Genomic DNA, 14,292 nt, shown 5'->3' on the forward strand with positions numbered 1-14,292 from the left:
TCCAGTAGGCCTATTGCTTACGCCATAGATCAGTGATTCTCAAACTTTTTTCAATAATGTACCCCCTTTGAAAAAAAAATGCAGCCATGTACCCCCTGATCAGCGCAAAAACAATTTGTTAGGGAAGAAATGCCTATATAAAGAGGTACGGTGCTGCACCATCTGTGTCTGATTTATTAAAACAACAACCTTGTAACTGAGAAACACTTAAATGCTACATTTCAAATGTTTAGAATCCATCACTAAATTCATGGCAAACCAATTTTAACATCATGCAATAACACTAAGACGACATTAGTTGCATTGAACTGATCTTTTTAATAAGTTGTACTTACAATGTAGTGAAACATGGGCTTGTGCTTCACTGAGGATCTTTGTCATGCTGACAGGGAGGCCACTGCAGTTATTACACTTCGCGTTTTGAAATATGTGTAACTCTGTTAATATAAATGCTCAAACTTCCTTACTTTTCCTAAAATTGGTATTTATTTATTTTTTCAATTAACATAAAAATAAATCTCACGTACCCCCTGCAGTACTCCAACGTACCCCTAGGGGTCCGCGTACCCCCATTTGAGAACCACTGCCATAGATAATAAGAGACCAGATAACAGGGGAAAGAGACGTTGCTTGAAGGAAGAGGGAGGGGGTACTGAGTAGCTGGCAGCCCCTCCCAACAGTGTCCTCACTGCTCAGGGACCCCCACCGTGTTACCAGTTCCAGGGCAGTAACAGAGTAGAGATTGCACACCTACCTCAAGAGTCAATGTCATGCATATTATCAGTTATTCTGGTCCATATCCTTTAGGAGAGTGTGTTATGATGATTATCAGTTCATTTTTTGATTATCATTAAAATAGATGTTAATTCTTGTTTGAATTGTGTCTTTTACTGTCTTTACCAGCTGGGGAAATAACTTATGTTAACCACAGAGCTGATGCTTGAAATTAATTTGTTTTCTTCTTGCCATACTAGTGCTTAAAATAAGGCTTTTTAGCCTTGAATTGGATGTTTTATAGACAGGTCCCTTGTTTCTAGTTAAACATAACTAAAATAAAGACAAAGTTGCTTATCAAGACAAGGCAAGTAACATTTACTTGAATTAAGTCAAAAAAATCTTCCATAGAAAGCACTAGATAAGCTATTTAAACTCAAATCAAGACAAACTAGATTTAGAATCTAAATGTAAGATTATTACACTTGGTTAGATCTGCAGTTTTTGCAGTGTTTTAGGTAGCACTTTCCTGGAGCGTCAGCGGCAGACAGACGAAGACTGACAAAGACAAAGGAGTCCTGTTGGAGTAAGACTGACAAAGACAATAGAGTCCTGCGGCAGTCACGAGGGTGGCAAAGAGGAGGCAAATCCTACTTTGATTGATTGAGCTAAGTATCGCTGGTGTTTTATTTGGTTGTTTAGCCCCTCATGCTATAACCATGTGTATTTTCTCCATTCCTGTTTATGTGTCTTCTCGCAACTATCACTGGCCCTGTGTATCTCGTAATCAATCGATATAACCGGCCTGCTCTCGTCTATCCCACACGCTCCAGTGAGATCCAACAGCTAGTTGCAGGGGGCCTGTGGAACTGCCAGTCAGCTGTTCCTAAGGCTGACTTCATCTCTGGCTACGCCTCCCTGCAGTCCCTGGATTTCCTTGCTCTCACTGAGACCTGGATTACTCCATCCAACACATCCACCCCAGCAGCTCTCTCCACAGCATATTTATTCTCCCATACACCCAGACCCACTGGCAGAGGAGGTGGCACTGGTCTCCTGCTCTCTCCCAAATGGAGCTTTTCCCTCTTCAAGCTACCTAAATTCACTCCTTCCACCTTTGAATTCCATGCCGTCACAGTAACCCATCCTATACAATTAACCATTGTTGTTCTCTACCGTCCACCAGGCGCCTTGGGGAACTTCTTGGAGGAATTAGATCATCTCCTCTCACACATCCCTGAAACTGGTCCTCCCGCTGTACTTCTCGGAGACTTCAACCTCCAGACAGGGAAGATAGCTGAACTAACATCTCTTTTAACCGCCTTTGCTTTCTCATTGTCTGCATCCCCACCAACTCATAATGCTGGCAATGTCCTTGATCTCATATTCTCAAGGAACTGCTCTACTTCTAACCTCTCTGTAAATCCACTCCACACATCCGATCACTTCTTCATTTCATTCTCTCTACCCCTTTCCAAACATAACGAAACTAATCTCTTCTCGTCCTGCACCTGTCCGCCGTAACCTTCGTTCCCTCTCCCCCTCTACCTTTGCCTCATCGGTGCTCTCAGCCCTCCCTTCCTCTGACTCATTCCAACTCCTACCTCCAAACTCTGCTGCAGAAACTCTCATCCTCTCTGGACTCTCTCTGTCCTCTTACATCTCGGCAGGCTCGTCATTCCCCTCCTGCTCCCTGGCTAAATGACGCACTGCGTGCTAATAGAACCGTCCTTCGGGCAGCAGAGCGGAAACGGTGGAAATCAAAACACCATGACGACCTCCTAACCTATCAGGCTCTCCTCTTCTCTTTCTCTGCTTCGATCTCTCAGGCAAAAAGCACTTTCTTTCAAGATAAGATCCAATCCTCCTATTCCAATCCCAAAAAACTATTTTCCATCTTCTCCACCCTCTTGGACCCTCCCAAAGCCCCTTCCCCCTCCTCCCTTCTGTCAAGCGACTTTGTTAACCATTTTGAAAAAAAGGTTGATGATATTCGCTTTTCTTTTTCTGACTCACCTTTACTCACCACTGGGTCACCAGACCCTCCTTTCACCCACACACTGACCTCCTTTTCCCCTCTCTCTCCAAGTGAGGTTCTTACCCTCATTACCTCTGCCCGCCCTACCACCTGTCCTCTGGACCCTATCCCTTCAAACCTCCTTCAGACTATCGCTCCTGATATTCTACCGTTTCTCACCCATTTCATCAACACTTCTCTAACTTCTGGTCACTTTCCAAACAGTCTCAAGGAGGCAAGAGTAAACCCTCTCCTAAAGAAACCCACTCTCAACCCGTCTGATGTTATAAACTACAGGCCTGTCTCTCTCCTCCCGTTCCTGTGAACACTTGAACGCGCTGTCTTTAAACAACTCTCCTGTTATCTCCATCAGAACAACCTTCTGGATCCGAACCAGTCTGGTTTCAAGGCAGGTCACTCCACAGAAACTGCCCTCCTTGCTGTCACTGAGGAACTTCACATGGCTAAAGCAGCCTCCCTCTCCTCTGTCATCATCCTTTTGGACCTGTCTGCAGCATTCGACACGGTGAATCATCAGATCCTCCTTCACACTCTCCAAGAACTTGGAGTTTCAGACTCTGCACTTTCCCTCCTCACCTCATACCTCAAAGACTGCACCTACAGGGTTACTTTGAGAGGGTCGGAGTCCGACCCTTTTCAATTAACTACAGGGGTCCCTCAGGGCTCTGTTCTTGGTCCCCTCCTCTTCTCCTTGTACACAAACACGCTCGGATCTGTCATTAGCCCGCATGGTTTTTCATACCACTGCTACGCTGACGACACCCAATTAATTCTGTCCTTTCCCCGCTCAGAGACCCAGGTCGTCGCACGCATCTCTGCTTGTCTAGCTGACATCTCTCAGTGGATGTCTGCTCACCACCTCAAGCTCAACCTTGACAAGACTGAACTGCTTTTCCTTCCGGGAAAACATTGTCCCACTCTTGACCTAACAATCAACATCGGCACCTCTGTTATTTCCCCGACTCAGACTGCAAGGAATCTGGGTGTGATCCTAGATAACAAACTGTCCTTCACTGCAAACAACGCTGCTACAACCCGCTGCTGCAGATACACTCTTTACAACATCAGGAGGATACGTCCCCACCTGACCCAGAAAGCGACGCAGGTTCTGGCCCAGGCTCTCGTCATCTCACGCCTAGACTACTGCAACTCCCTCCTGGCTGGTCTAACTGCATGTGCCATCCGACCTCTGCAGCTCATCCAGAATGCAGCGGCTTGCCTGGTCTTCAACCTTCCTAAATTCTCCCACACCACGCCGTTCCTCCGCTCCCTTCACTGGCTTCCGGTAACTGCTAGAATCCACTTCAAGACAATGGTACTTGCGTACCATGCTGCGAATGGATGTGGCCCTTCCTACATCCAGGACATGGTTAAACCATACACCCCGGCACGTGCACTCCGCTCTGCATCAACCAAACAGCTCGCTGCACCCTCGTTGCGAAGGGGACCCAAGTTCCCATCAGCAAAAACACGTGGGTTTGCTATCCTGGCTTCAAAATGGTGGAATGAGCTCCCCATTGACATCAGGAAAGCAGATCTCTTTCGACTCCACTTCGAGCGATAGAACTATTAACAAAGCACTTATATACTAATAAAGGACTGGCTTACCTAAAGCCAGTTGAGTATCACTTGAAATGTTTTTGCTCTATGAAACCTGATGTACTTATATGATTCTGTTTTCTTCAAGTTTGTATTTTGTTGGTCGAACAAACTTATTGTAAGTCGCTTTGGATAAAAGCGTCAGCTAAATGCAATGTAATGTAATGTAATGTAATGTATTTACATGGATATAAGCCCCAGTGTGTCCTGTTTGAATGACAGGAGTGCTGACAGCCGCAGTGAAACTCCAGCGATTAGAGCAATGTTCGCATAGCGTCCGTTGTGAACGCAACATAATGCAGTCCAGAGACCAGACCACTGCTCTGACGCTTTTAAAGCAACTTCGAGATTTTAACAGTGTGAGGGGCACAAAGGCCATGGTGGCCGCAGGACGTAAAATTATTTGTGGGGGCATAACGCCCAGGCCGAGGGGCAACGACGTCCATGGCCGTTGTGAAATTCCTACCCTGTAATGTGGGAACCTACACAATATTATTCCAGAACATTATAAACATTTCACATTTTCTCAGAACATTACATTAGCATCTGAAGGAGCCCCAAAGGACTCAAAGACCACATGCAGCAACTGCAACAAGTTAATCTGTAGTGCACATAGACATGGGGTCTCCAAACTACGGCCTGGGGGCCAAATAACTAATTTACATAACAAGCTTGAAATAGACCCCTCATATTTCCCCTTAATATAATCACTGAGGCTTCTGTTTTAAGGGATGAGTTGCCAACAAGATAAATGAAACCCTATAGAGAGCTGTGATGTAGGCAGTTTTTTTCTTCATATTCATGTATCAAGCCTAATTTACCTACACTTTGCTAACTTATAACTTACTAGGTAATATACCTCACCTCTATAAGTGGCCCAGCCCTTCGTATATTTTTCTGTATTTGGCCCTCGGTGAAAAAAGTTCACAATTATGTCCAATGTTATTTCTGATGTACTGTATTTTATCAACAGTGACTAACAGTGTACATTTAGTCCATTTTTGTTTCTTTTTGTTGTAAATCATCTGCAAGTTATTTTTGAGACTGAATTGATTTATTCAAAACAAGGGACAGTGTACATTAATCAACATATTAAAAACATGTAAAAGTTCTCGAATTAGCCAAAAGGCTAGTTTTCACCGATAGTCCCTTTGCCAGATGGTAATAGACATCCTAAAAGCAATAATAAAAATACCACGACATTGTTATACCAAAAAAACAAAATAAAATGTACATATTTACAATAGATGACATCACTGAATACAGATAAGAGCAAGTCATGATAATAAATAAAACATTGACAATACGCACTCATACTAACACCTACACAGTTATGAGGAATGTATTTCATACCATGATTGTCACTGCATCATCATCATGTCTGAAGGTTAGTTTATTTTATTTTATTTTATTAGGATCCCCATTAGCTGGTGCATAACAACAGCTAATCTTCCTGGGGTCCACAAATAACATAAAACATGACATTCGACAGTACATTACAAGACAATGATACAAATCGTGTACGGCGTCAATTTTCCTTCAAACAGTGACTTTCATATCAACCATCACATACAGCTTATTTTCTGATTCCCCATTTCCTTGGAAAGAAAAAGAAAAAAAAAAAAGAATAATAATAATAGTGATTTTACAAATGTCTCCCTTCGCTTCTTTTAGAGTAAAACAAACTAAACAAACACAATCCTCATCATAGCTGTGAAAGGCTGTGTGTGTGTGTCTATGTTAGCAAAAGTACCATATTCCTGCATGTGTTTAAAAAACCTATATGAATCGGTGTGCTGTTTACCATAACCTGTCTGCCGCTTGTGTAATTTACAATCTTTGGGCTTCTAGATGCCTCTTCAATCGTCTTTTGGCTTGCTTTAGTTGTTTCTTTAGAAATCTGATCTGGCAGTGTGTTCCATGCAGCCATGGCTCTATACAGCACTGTGCTCTTCATAGACTCTGTTTTGGCTTTAGGGATTTGATAGCAACCTCTTGTGGCATGTCTCGTTTTATAAGTATGGATTTTAGAGCTAGGTGTAAGTTGCTTATATAGACAGGTTGGATGTTTCAGCTCATTTATGTTTCTCAAAAAGACAAGGAGTGATACCATCAGACTCTCCGTGACTAATGTCCAGGAGAGCTTGACATGCATTTTGTTTACATTATGTCTTGGTGTACACCTAAGGGCAAGCCGAGCTGCTCTGTTTTGAACCAGTTGCAGCTTTCTCAGGTCCCTCTTGTTTGCCCCTGACCAGATCATTGAGCAGTAGTCCAGTTGTGAAAGGACTAGAGTCTCAATGACTTGTTTTGTCAGTTGCGGTGGTAAAAACACTGAGCACCTCTTGATGACAGATATATTCCTCCCCATCTTTGCCACCACTGACTCTATGTGTTTCGTCCATGATAAATTGTTTACTAGGATGAGTCCCAGGAGCTTTGTTTCCTCCACCTGCTCAACCTCTAAATTATTCAGCATCAGATTCAACTGCGGTTTAGACCTTAGTACGTAATTTGTGCCAAATACAATACTTTTTGTTTTTTTAATGTTGAGCACTAATTTGTTGCTGGTCACCCATTCCATTACTGTTTTCAGGTCTTTGTTCAGAATATCAGTTATCTCACCGATTATGGCCTGTGTATATATTGTCGTGTCATCCGAGTACATAGAGACTTGTGCTTTTTCAAGAGCTAATGGAAAATCATTTGTAAAGATTGAGAAGAGTAAAGGACCTAGTGAACTTCCTTGTGGAATTCCACTTGCAACACATCTAGCACTAGAGATACTGCCATTAAAGTATACACTTTGAGTTCTGTTATATAGATAGCTTTCTAGCCATGAAAAACCATAGCACTCCAATTTGTCAAGTAAAATGCTATGGTCTATCAAATCAAAGGCAGCGCTATAATCTAATAGTACTGCTCCCACCATTTTCTTCACATCAATCTCTTTCATCCATTGATCTGTCATTTGTGTTAATGCTGTGGCTGTTGAGTGACCCTCTCTATACGCATGTTGATACTCACTCATCAGACTGTTAACAGAAAAATAGCATTGTATTTGATTCAATACAATTTTTTCTAGTAGTTTGTTTAGAACAGGTGACAGGCTTATTGGTCTGCTGTTAGAGCCAGTGAAGGCATTCTTTGCATTTTTAGGTGGAATAACTTTAGCTACTTTCCAGATTTGCGGGCATGTACCTTCCAGACTCATGTTACAAATATGACAGATGGGTGCAGCAATGAACTTGGCTACATTCTTTAATAGCTGACCGTCTAAGTTATCAATACCTGGTAGTTTATCATTATTGATTGCCAACAATAACTTTTCCACCTCTTCTGTCCTAACTTTACCCAGCTCAAAGGTGCAATTTTTATTTTTCATAATACGTTCTCTAATATTAACATAGGACGACTCGCAGCTAGATTTTGACATTCCATGCCTTAGCTTCTCCACTTTATCAATGAAATAGTTATTAAAATAATTGGCAATATCTAGTGGTCTAGTGATGTATGCCCCCTCTGATTCTATAAAGGATGGTGTTGAGTTGTTTTTCCTACCCATGATGGTATTCAAGGTACCCCAGAGCTTTTTTCCATCATGCTTTATATCATTTATCTTAATCTCATAATACATTTTCTTCTTCTTTCTGTTCAGTTTTGTCACATTATTTCTTATTTTGCAATATAACTGCCACTCAGAATGATTGCCGGAATTCATTGCTGCCCTTTTTGTTCTGTCTCTATCAGCCATACATTTCTTTAGCTCATCGTCAATCCATGGTGCCTTTACTGTTTCAACGGTTAACTTCTTAACAGGTGCATGTTTATCCATCACTGGTAACAACAATTTCATGAAAACATCCAGTGCCGCATTTGTGTCACTCTTTTAAAAACATTAGACCAACATACTCCCTTAACATCCTCCACATATGAATCACAGCAAAACCCTTTATATGATCTCTTCAGCACTATTTTCGGTCCTGCTTTTGGGACTTTGGCTTTCCTACATATTGCTACAAGGTTATGATCGCTGAAGCCAATTGGTACTGATACCGCTTTTGAGCACAGTTCACTTGCGTTTGTGTATATGTGATCAATGCATTTGGATGATGTTACTCCAGAGCTATTGGTAATTACCCTGGTTGGTTGATTGATCATCTGATCTAGGTTACATGCACTTGTTACCGTCATCAATTTGTTTTTCAATGAACAGTCTGATGACAGAAAGTCAATATTCACGTCACCCAATAAATATATCTCCCTGTTTTCATCACATGCCTTCTCAATCATTTCACACAATTTATCTAGATAATTACTATCAGAGCTTGGTGGTCTATAGCAACATCCCAGCAACATAGGTTTTAAATGGGGCAGGTGAACCTGCAGCCATACCATCTCTACCTCACTTAACATCAAATCCTCCCTATACTTCACAGGAATGTGACTTTGTACATAAAAAGCCACTCCTCCCCCATTGCAGTTTCTATCCTTTCTGTAAAAATTGTACCCCTGTATTGATATTGCACCGTCCTCAAACGAGTCATCTAAGTGAGTTTCAGAGATGGCGAAAATATGAATATTATTTGATATCAACATATCCTGAACACACTGAACCTTATTTCTAAGGCTGCAGATATTCAAGTGAGCGATCTTTAGCCCTTTCTTAGGTAGTTTAGCATTCACTGACATAAATAGAGATAGACTAACAGAAAATTAAGCACAATGTCCATTACAGTTCTGATGCTAAAGTGCATGTTTGTGTGTGTGTATGTGTGCATCCCTTGTGTGCGTGTGTATATGCATGCACCAAGCTACGAACCCCTTCTGTCTCTTTAGTCCCTTTTCTCAGTCCTCTAAGATGAGTGGCGTGAGTCCGTTCTCTCAGCCCTTTGGGAGGGGGGGATGGGTGGGGGTTTGCGGAGGATGAACAATTAGTCTGTCATACCTAATGTAAGCAATGTTCCCTTTGCTCCTTTCAGCCTTCATGGCAGGGATGAGTTCCTTTCTCTTCTGGCGTAATGCTTCAGGATAATCCTCGTTGAGGATGATGTTCGTTCCTTTCAACCTGTTTCGTCTCCCCATCACAGCCGTCTTGTCCTTGAAACGCAGAAACTTCACAACAATCTGACTAGGCTTGTCTGCGCCCCTGCCGTTTCCCATTCGATGTGCCCTTTCCACCTCGATCCTCTCCTCATCCAACTGTATGTGGCAGGATGAGCAGTAAATAGTGTTGTAAGGCATATTATTTTTAGCCTATCACCACCAGGGGGCACCCTATAAAGGAGCAGAGGCTTCTAGCTGGCGGCCTCTTGTTCGCTGGTGCCCAGACCAACCCACTTCCGTTCTTACCGTGTTTTGCTTCCGCCACCGGCGTAGGTATGTTGTAGGAGAATAGTTGGCTTCAGGTAAAGTTTCGCAATTTATCATACTTACGTGTAGTCACGTTTTGTTTTGTATAGCGGAGGGTCTTCCTGGCGATGCCCGTCAAGTAGCCGTAACATAGAGAGCATGAAACTCTCTCCTCTCTGCCTGATCGGTATGTACGGCGATTTGTTCAGTCCATTCACCACACCTTTCCTGAACATTAATATTATACTTTTGTGTTTATTGTTAATCTAGGGCCAAGCTAAGGCTTTAAAGAACCGCTGCTGTTTTGCTGCACCGAAAAGAGACGGGTTTCTGGCGCAGGGTCATCACCCGTACTGCTGATCCTGTGTGCTGCTAAGTGCTAGTTGATTGTCTGCGTCTGGCTATCGTGTCTGGTCCGGTTTGGCATTGCCTACGGCAGTATCATCACCTGCCCTACCGATCCTGTGCTGCTGGACACTACTTAGATTGTTCGCTTTTGGCTACTGTGGTTGGGCCGGTTTAGCGTGGCCTACTCTGTACTAGAGGTCCGCTCCCCTAGTGGTATTTTAGTGACTGGACTGCTGGGCTAACTCCTTCTGTTTAGTTATTCTTTCCTTCACCAATTTCAACTATTTTATTTACTTTGTTCCTTTTCATTAATAGTTTATTTTTGTTTATTCTTATTTTCTTTTGTTATTTTCTTTCTTTTCTTTTGGCTTATTTTATACTTAATTAGTGTCGATATATCTTTGGTCAAATCATTGTTTGTTTATATGATAATGGTTTTGGTTTAGGTTTTCTTTCTTTGCTTTTTGCATAGTTTTGTTTATGCCGCATGATTGCGGCTTATTTTGGTTTATTTCATTTTGAGTCATTCTGTGTTTTTGTCCCCCACTTATTGTGTTTTCCCTTGTTTTCCTGTTTTAGTTACTGAGAGCTGAAGGTGGTGGTATTGGTGTCCGAGGTGGTGGCTTCCCCCTTTCCGTGTGCTGTGCTTCCCCCGGGTTTTTGGATCTTTTCTCCGTGTGATTGTGTGAGTTTGGAACACGTGTGACCGGGGTGACTTAAGTTTGTTTTTGTGGGATCCCTCTACTCATTCGTTGACCCTCTCCCCCACTGGTAAGCCTCAGCCCCCTTGTTCGTTCTCCCTTTTGGATATAGCCCTGTGTGACTGTTTTTATAAATTGTATTGTTACTATTGTATACAAATAAACTGTTCTATTTTTGATAATTGAACCACGTCTCTTGTTCCATGAGTAACCGAACCTGTGTGTCCTGTGACTTAAAACGTGTCACATTTCCCTGGGTGAAATTCCCGGGGTGGCGTTGTCGGATTTAGTGGTTTAACCAAACTGTTAAATTAATATATTTATTCTGCGGCCACTGCTACATGTAGTTCTGTTCTGAGCAGCTCCCGGAACTTGTACTCCGATTCCTCCCAACTCTCCCCTGCAGACTCTGGGATTCCATCAATAATTATGTTTTTGCATTTCGATTGGCCCTCTAGAATCTAGATAGTCTGATTTTCCACTCATTGTCATAACAGATTCACGCACAGTACTAATGTCTGTGCGTGCTTCTTGGCTCTTCTTCTTCAACTCCTTACAAGTCTCTTTTAGTTCATCCACTTCTTTTTGGGAGAACTGTAGACTGTTCTTAACCCTCTGGAGTCGGTGGACGTGCCAAGTGCGCATAATTTTACGTAATTAATCATATATTTTCGATTATAAGGAGTAGAAATATAATTCAGATATCCGCGGAATCGCTGGAAGAGTAGCTTTCCAGCGGTATCTCCTGTGAGACTGTAACCAGGGCACAGCAGCCAATATGGCCACTCAAAGCAGCTTGACTTTACACTGTGTGGGATTGGTGGATTGGTGTGTCCGTCAAGGAAATCTCGGCCGGCAGCCATCATGGTCTGAAATGACCAATGGACATCGAGAAATCACTAAGGACCTACCCACCAAGTAAACAAAACATAAACCACGTGTCTCCCATCAGTTTACGTCTGTGAGGAGAAAGAGAGAGACAGAAAATGGCTTATAAAAAAACTTTACAGTCGCCGACTTCGCTAGAGATTTTTTTCGCTAGCAGCAGTGAAGATAGAGCCTCAGAACCTGAAGTCTTCGACTCTTCTGAAGAAGAAGAATACAACAAGGATCAATTTTGACATGGGTAAGTGTAAATATTACAGTAATAGTGTAGCCAACTGGCAATGTGTGGGGAATACCGCGAAAAGTAACAATAGGTTTATTGATATATTTTGTTATCAATAGTCAGGAACTTTTTCTTGGGACAAAATAGACTCTCCATTAGCAAACGTTTACTCTGTGTTAACGTTATGTTGGTGTGTAAAAGTGAGATGTGTAGATGATTAAATTAATCATTTATTCGTCCCACAACGGAGACATTTACAGTGGCTATAGACAGGGCTGCACATAACTGGTGCGCAGGTGCGCATGCGCACGTCCGCCAAAAAATGAGCACCGGGTCATTTGAAAAAAGGCGCATTTGCGTACCAACATTGAGAGAGAGGAGAGAGAGAAGAGACAGAAGGGAGAAGAGAAAAGAGAGAATAGAGGAGAGAGAAGAGAGGAGAGAGAGAAAGATATTTGCGAGTTGCATATGAACTCAGGGTCGGCTCCGTAGCACTGGCGTAATAGATGTTCGCCTAGGGTGCCAGATCCGGGGAGGCGCTGCGCTGTCAGCTCTGGGAGGGAAAAACCATTTTTTGACCGTTGGGGTTCATCCTAATTTTCGGCCTTGATGTAACAACATTCATAATTAAGTAAATGTAACACCCTTTTCACCCCGGTTACACGTTTCATTTGCCCTGTATGATGGGCGCTGTAAGTGATGAAAATGGGGGGTGTTGGCTTATCTGGCACCCGCAGCTCACAGCCAAGGTGCGAGTGAGCGAGGGAGAGAGGGAGGGTGCACCGGTTCCGGCGCTGTTGTTATTAGCATCTGGTGCTAGCTGCTCTAACGGAAGAAGAAGATGTTTCTACATTAATGTGGAGGGAGAGTCCTCTCCAGTCAGACTGAGGCTGATAACTACAGCTCAGTGAGGTAAAGGACTCTGAGTGTTTAGATAGTTCACTTTAGTCTAAGTTGTCTCAGTGGGTCTCAAACGTTTTGATCACAATTTATGTAAACACATATTTTCAAGGCACTCCTTTATAATTATTGGGATAATCAAGTTTGAAATCATTCCAATGTATACTATAGGACAGTAAACCAAAAATATCCTTTAAAACTGGAAAGATAACAAAAAATGCATAAATATATAAATGTTAAGGTAAAATAAGATATGAACAACAACAATAAAATAAGTTACATTAATTTGTTATTGGCTATGGTAGGTTATTGGTTATGTTCACATACTTATGTGATTACATCCACTTGTCTAAGATGACAACAGAGATTTTCGACCCAAACCCAGCTGTTGACTTGTGGATGCAAGCAGCTAATAACAGACTCAACCAGAGAGGAAGTAGTAGGCCTACATCATCAGCTACCATGTCTGACAGAGAGGAAGACAGTGAGGAGAACAGTCAGGAGGGTAGTGATGACAGCTTGTAGGATTACTGGTCGTGCTAATGTTGTCTTGTGTTCACCTCTGCATGTGTGTTCTGTGTTCACCTCTGCATGTGTGTTCTGTGTTCACCACTGCATGTGTGTTCTGTGTTCACCTCTGCATGTGTGTTCAGTGCCGTGTGTCTGGCAAATAAAGTCAAGACCCCCTCAAAAGTTACGGTTTATTTCATTTTAAGGATGAGCACCAAGCAACATCTCCAGGTGCTCCTTTGAGAACCAGGGCAAAAAAGTTATGTGCACCCCTGGCTATAGACATGTTTTTGCCATCGATTATTGTATCATACTGTTCTGTACAGATGAGACTTTGTCATAGATTTATTTATATGTGTGCCTGTGATTATTTTACCGTCCTGTACAGATGATACTTTGTAATCAGATGTAGCCTATGTGTGTGTCTGTGATTTTATACTGAATGTATAGTAACTGGAAATACCTGTGTGTGTGTGTCTGAGAGAGAGGGAGACTCCTGTCCAACCTCCCAAACTTTCTTTTTATTTGTGCATTGTTATTTATGCTTGAGCAACATTTTACTTATTATTTCAATGAAATTAGTTGTAATTATTGTCCTACATTTTAATTTGTTTTACAGAGAGGTTTCACAGCTGCCTGGGCCTGGTGGCCCACAGGCGGTGTTTATCCAGCAGCCAGAACATCCATCTGTGCCGGCCCCCAGGTCAAGATCTACCGTGGCTCAAGGGCCTTCACCAGAGCCATCACCACCAAGGACCAGCAGACCAGCATCACTACAGCTGCCTCCACCTCCATCTGCAGCTGCCACCAGGTCAAGATACACCTCAGCACAAAGGCTCCACCACAGCCATCACCTTCAACCCAGCCAGCAAGGAGGTCTCGTGGAGGTCTCGTATAGCACTTGTACCCCCCACCTACACAGCAGCCCATGCACCATCACCCCCACCTACACAGCAGCCAGACCCACTGTCTTGGAAGACAGACAAAGACCTTGACACTGTCTTGACATTTATAATGAAGAG

The 14,292-nt window shown here is 42.7% G+C and overlaps 1 long non-coding RNA gene across 2 annotated transcripts; it reads left to right on the top strand.

Moving 5' to 3' along the window:
* The first annotated feature begins 9,696 nt into the window (after positions 1–9,696).
* On the top strand, positions 9,697–13,948 carry LOC117547682. Of its 2 annotated transcripts, XR_004569223.1 has the most exons (3): positions 9,697–9,890; positions 9,974–10,736; positions 13,890–13,948. It is a non-coding gene; the product is annotated as an uncharacterized LOC117547682 (long non-coding RNA). The 2 variants fall into 2 exon arrangements; XR_004569222.1 differs by lacking the exon at positions 13,890–13,948 and having other exon boundaries at positions 9,974–10,939.
* The last annotated feature ends 344 nt before the right edge of the window (positions 13,949–14,292 follow it).

This window comes from Gymnodraco acuticeps, unplaced genomic scaffold (genome assembly GCF_902827175.1).
Source record: "Gymnodraco acuticeps unplaced genomic scaffold, fGymAcu1.1, whole genome shotgun sequence".
NCBI lineage: Eukaryota > Metazoa > Chordata > Actinopteri > Perciformes > Bathydraconidae > Gymnodraco > Gymnodraco acuticeps.